The sequence below is a fragment of the Lytechinus variegatus genome, chromosome 3, assembly GCF_018143015.1.
Source record: "Lytechinus variegatus isolate NC3 chromosome 3, Lvar_3.0, whole genome shotgun sequence".
NCBI classification, from domain to species: Eukaryota; Metazoa; Echinodermata; class Echinoidea; order Temnopleuroida; family Toxopneustidae; genus Lytechinus; species Lytechinus variegatus.
Genome location: NC_054742.1, coordinates 47,255,230 through 47,261,229, shown reverse-complemented (window position 1 = coordinate 47,261,229; position 6,000 = coordinate 47,255,230).

Below are 6,000 nucleotides of genomic sequence, written 5' to 3'. Positions count from 1 at the left end.
CTCTTCCAACCTTAAAGTAACCTGTCGATGCGCCTCCATTTATAACACAACTTTCAGTATTAGTATAAAAAATATTTACCCATTTGCGAAACCTTGGTCCAAAATTAAATGATTTTAGTACCTTATGTAAAAATAAATGTGACACAGAATCAAACGCTTTTTCGAAGTCAATGGCTACCAAAAAAGCCCTTTCTCTATAGAAAGAAGTATGAAAGATCATATCATCTATTATTCGGATTGCTTCTCCAATATTTCTTTCCCCAACATAGCCCAGCTGATCAAAACCTACAATTTCCGGTAAAACTTCTTGTATTCTCTTTGAAAGTACCTTAGATAAAATTTTGTAATCTACGTTTAGTAACGAAATCGGTCTGTAGTTTTTAATAAATTCTGGATCTTTGCCGTCTTTGTGTATCAAGGTAATAACTGCTTGTCTTTGAGAGGCTGATAATTCTCCCAATCGCAGAGCCTCATTAAAAGATGCAAGTACTAAATCTCCAATTACTGACCAAAATTTCTGATAAAATTCTACACTTAAACCATCATTTCCTGGAGATTTGTTGAGTGTCATACCTTTCAATATCTCTACACATTCTCTTTCAACGATTGTTCCTTCACATAAATTTTGTGATGTATCATTTAATTTTGGTAGGTTACCAGGAAAGAAATTTAAAGTGTTGTCTTCTATAATATCTGTTTCCTTATATAGTTGCCTGTAGAATGATTTTATTCCTTCAATAATTTCCTTTTCGTTAGTAGTGATATTTCCATCTATAATTAATTTTTGTATTATACTGTTTTTCCTATTTGATTGTATTAACTGTTTAAAAAATGCTGTATTCTTTTCTCCACTTTCATACCATGAGGACCTTGAACGGACTTTCAAACCTTCATTAACATAATCGTAAAGTGAACTTAGTTGTTGCTTCTTAGTTCTTATATTTTCAAAAATGTCTTTCTGATGTCCACTATCAATCGACAATAGACTCTCTAAGTTCTTTATCTCTTCCTCCAGTTTTTCAATTTTTTATTTTCTTTCCTTCGCCCTTTCTCTTGATATTTTAATAGTAAATTTCCTTATTTCCATTTTCATAAAATCCCACAATACTCTTTTATCTTTAATTTCCACTGACAATTTCTTCTTTAAAGACTTAATTTTTTCTCTCATTTTCTGAACATAATCATTATCGTTTAAAAGACTATTATTGAATTTCCAATAAGATCTTTTGTTATTTTTTGACTGTAATCTTTTATGGAAAACTAGATTAACTGCAGCATGGTCTGGAGCTATAGAGGGAACGATATCACAGTTGGATGTTATCCGTTCCAAGTTCTCTGATATAATCCAATAATCTAAGCGACTCTGCATGAATGGATTTAGCTGTTTATACGTATATTGTTTTTTGTCTTTATTTTTATTTCTCCAGATATCAATTAATAAAAAAATGTCCATAAACTCTTGTAATTTTTTACTGAATTTTGAATCTTTTTTTGATACATGTCCAAAATAATCTAAATTAGTGTCTCTAATAACATTGAAGTCACCACCAAGTACTACTGAACTTCCCTCTAAATTATTCCTTAATAATAATTGACCTAAATCACTTAAAAATTGTATTTGGTCATTTTCGTTATTTCCCGTGGGAAAATATACACTTCCAAATAGCAACTTCTGTCCTTGTATCTTGCATTTAATTAAAACATATCTACCATTTTCATCTACCCAGGTATTGCCAATTTCAATGTCTATCACGGGGTTTCGCCAGTATCGCGATCTCAAAATTCTGTTCCGATCGGCGAATGCGGGCTGTGCTTGAAAACCGTTCAGAAAAAGTGTGACCTAACTTTGCGCACCAAAGCTTTTGTGGAGATTTAAACAAAAACTCAAGCTCAAAAAGTGAAATATTTATATCAGATTGATGGCAAAATGCTATGGAATAGGTTAGTACCAAATTTAACTCACATTTTTTATGATTTCTGCTTGTAAAATGGTGATATCGTGATGCTTGTTGCTTTCTTCAAAACGGGCGCTAACGGTGACAAATTTGCCGATCTTTTGCCTATATTTTCATGAATACTGGACTAATCCTAAAGAAACTTTCAGCGAAGGGTAATTGTAGGTCGCTTTTCACATTGATGATGTCAGATTTTAAGGATATTGGCTAGTTTTTGAGATAATGACCGTCCGCGAAGTTTGGACACGCGCGAAGTTTGGACTCACTGCCATAAATCTCTACATGCAGAGAAAACCAACAACTGTTAGGAAGTTTGGAGTTATATTCGCTTTAATTTCATTTTATCCTATAATAATTTGAATATATTTTAGAAATTGAGGCACAGGAAATACTATTTTTTTGCATAATAAATCGAGTGGGTAGCTTTAGGACCCCTTCTACATCGGGCGGCGAAATTAAGAGGTTTTCGAAAAACACGACGGGATTTTCGTATTAGTGAGTTTTGTGATATTTTCTACTTGGTTAATGATCTTTAGAATGTTTGCCACAAATTAGTGAAATATAATTTGTTGAAATATTAAAATTGGGACAGTTTTATTGTTTGAAAACAAAGTGCGTAGCTTTAGGTCCCATCATACAGCAGAGTCAGAGTCTCAGGGCGGGAGGGTAAGTTAAAAATTATTTGCTAAAATTCTCTGTATGAATAATAATCATAATACTGGATGTCCCATTTTTCGGTCAATACAAGGAAATATAGGACTCGCTTTGCAAAATATTGGACTCGTCTTCGACTCGTCCAATATTTATGCAAAGCTCGTCCAATATTTCCTTGTATTAACCTCAAGGCCATCCAATATTATATAACTATCTTCAAAGGCATACCGTACCAGCGATCGCGTTGTCATGGTTGTAGTCGATATAAAAGAGTGACTGGGACAAGGAGGTTGGTTTTTGGTGTCACTTTATCGCAATATCGCATAATACATTCGGATGTATTTGCGCTTAACCTAAGCAAGTTAAGACAATAATACTGTTATGAAGCATATCAATTTTTTCGTTGATATATCCCCTTTCTTGTCGAATGCTGATATTTTACATAAGTTGTTGATGCTAATGATAGAACAGAAAGATTTCAACGCACATGCAAATTTTTGACCGAAAACACGGAAATTTTGGCATAATATCTCACATTTTTCGAAAAATATGAACCGGACAGTCCCGGAAACGATTGCAACCAATTTATGATATCTTAATCATAATGAATTGCGTATTCATTTCAAGATTTTTCCCCTATAATAAAAATTCTGTTGCAATTTGTTCCAAGTTTGGTCAAAATTTGGGCTAAAATGACTGGGCTATTAGTCTCACTCTGCTTCGCAGGTGAGACAAAAATTGTTACGTTCAAAATTTCATAATTCTGTGTAGAAATTTGGTGAACCTCATGAAGCTCTACCAGATGGAAGCAAACAATTCACAATTGGTCAACAAATAAAGAAGCATTTTTTGTGAATTTTGAAAAATGTGCATAAATTAGCATATTTAATGAATTTCAAAATTCTGTCTAGAAGTTTTGAATCCCCTACCTAGTGCTATCACATAAAGCAAACAGAATTGAAATCGGACTTGAAATGGCGAGGAAGTAGCATTTTGAAATTGTGGACGGACGACAGACGCTACGCCACGGCATAAGCTCATTTGGCCCTTGGGGCCGGATGAGCTAAAAATGAAAATGCTGTACATCGGTACCAAAATGTTTATGTGGTATTCATCATGAGGTTATATTGCATTTTAAGGAATCCATGAAATGGTTTAATCACCTCACTTGGGTTAAGTTAGATTATTAGTCCAACAAATTTCTTTTCAAAACTATAAACAGACTATGATTCATTAAGATGGAGCAACGACTGCCTCTGCACATTAAAGAGATGGTCCGGCCGAAAATATTTATATCTAAATAAATAGAGTGAAATTTACGGAGCAAATTGCTGAAAGTTTCATCAAAATTGGATAACAACTAACGAAGTTATGGAATTTTAAAGTTCATCAATATTTTGTGAAAACAATTACATGCACATCGTCATGAAAATTTATTAGGTGGGCTAATGTCATATGCCCACTTTCCTTTTTCTTATGTTAATACATGAAATCATAATTGTTTCATTTTTTCATACATGAGTAAATGTGTATCTCCATTATGATGATATAAGTTGCAGCACTAAATAACTAATGCTCTTAATCAGTTGTCAATCCAATTGTTTTAGTTCTTGGTAGAAAATTTTTGAATAAACCTACTTTTATATAATAAAATACAAAAGAACAAGTGGTGATACGACATCATCAGCCTACCTAATGAATATTCATGAAGGCATGCCTAGAAGTAACTGTTTCACCAGCATTATGCAAATCTGTAAAATTCAATAACATCGTTATTTGATATCCAGTTTTGATGAAATTTTCAGCATTTTGCTTTGTGAATTTTACTATATTTATTGAAATATAAATATCTCCAGCATGTACCATCCCTTTATCATGCACAAATGCAATCATGAGACTTGAAAATTCAATTTGAAGAAAATTCAACTCAATTTAAATACAGTCCCTTTAATTTTTCTCTGATTTGGATAGGACTACCACCATCGGGAAAACATAGGGTCTTATTAAGCTCTGTCAATATCAATACATCACTAATGGATTTACAATGCAAACAATATTTTTCATTAATCAAAAACTTCTTTTATTCATCAATTTCTAACAATTCAAAATAACCAGGAATGTGGCTGAAAAGTACATGTACTCTTTGCTATATTGAAGTTGTAATGGAAAAGTAAATTATTGGGTATTTGCAACTACGTTTCACAAGACAAATTGTTTCTCTTAAAGATGGACACCTTTTGTACATGTACTACTGATCCCTCTTGTGAAAGATTTACGATTGATTCTGTAACCTCTGTTGCAACCACTTGTGATTGATTACAATGTAGATTGACCCTTATAATAAAAAATAAACATGTAAATTACAAAATGCATCGTAAGATGTATATTAAAAAGTGACTAACATGATCATCAAAGGCTTGTGCTAGCCTTCATGATATGTTTGATTTCACATGTCTTTTGATGAAGATAATAGAAAGTTTACATAAAGCATTGTGATATTTAAACACGTACACAGAAACCATTAAAATCAACCTCATTAAACTGACTGGACAACAAGCAAACGTTTAGAATTGAAATGAAATTAAGCTATAGCACATTGTTTCTCATTCAGTAATAATAAACTGTGCCATGTAATTAAGATGGTGTACATTTGCATACAGGTTGACATGTTCAAAATAAAAAATATATGTAAACAAAAATTATGTGGAATACGTAAAAGAATGCAAATTATTTCACAAATCAGCAGACTTTGGGGACTGCATTTCTTGATACACCTCTAATGTGATACTGAAAAAGTAAAGGAAATTTTTATGACATGCATTTCTCAAAACTGAAGAAAAATGAGCTGAATGCTCAATGTCTATGTAGAGGCCTGCTACATCATACTAACGTTTCTTGGATAATTCCTAACTTTGTCGGATGTTACATAGGATGAAACTAAGAATTATCCAAGAAAAATACATGTATTGAACTGGCTCATCTTATAATGCCATTCTGGGGAAAATATTAAAGTATGCATACATACAGTAGATACTATACATATCAACTGCACTATTTTACCCAGAAATAAAATGCAGGTCCTATCTTAAAGTGCTGATTATTGTAAAAAAAATTGCATTTAAAAAGTAGACAACCACAGACATTTTCCTCAATGTACATAACACTAAATTAAGTTTCTTACACGATCAGAATACATGTTTAAAATACAGACATTTTTTTATCATAATACATGTACATTAATGAAGTAGAATAAATAGGATTGGATTTTTAAAAATGTGTTAAACATACAAATACAAGATTTGGTTCTTTTCTAAGCCTCAGGATGATCATGTATAGTGTGGACATCATGGTATTTTCTATTGAGAGCTTTTCTCACAGTAATGAGTATGCT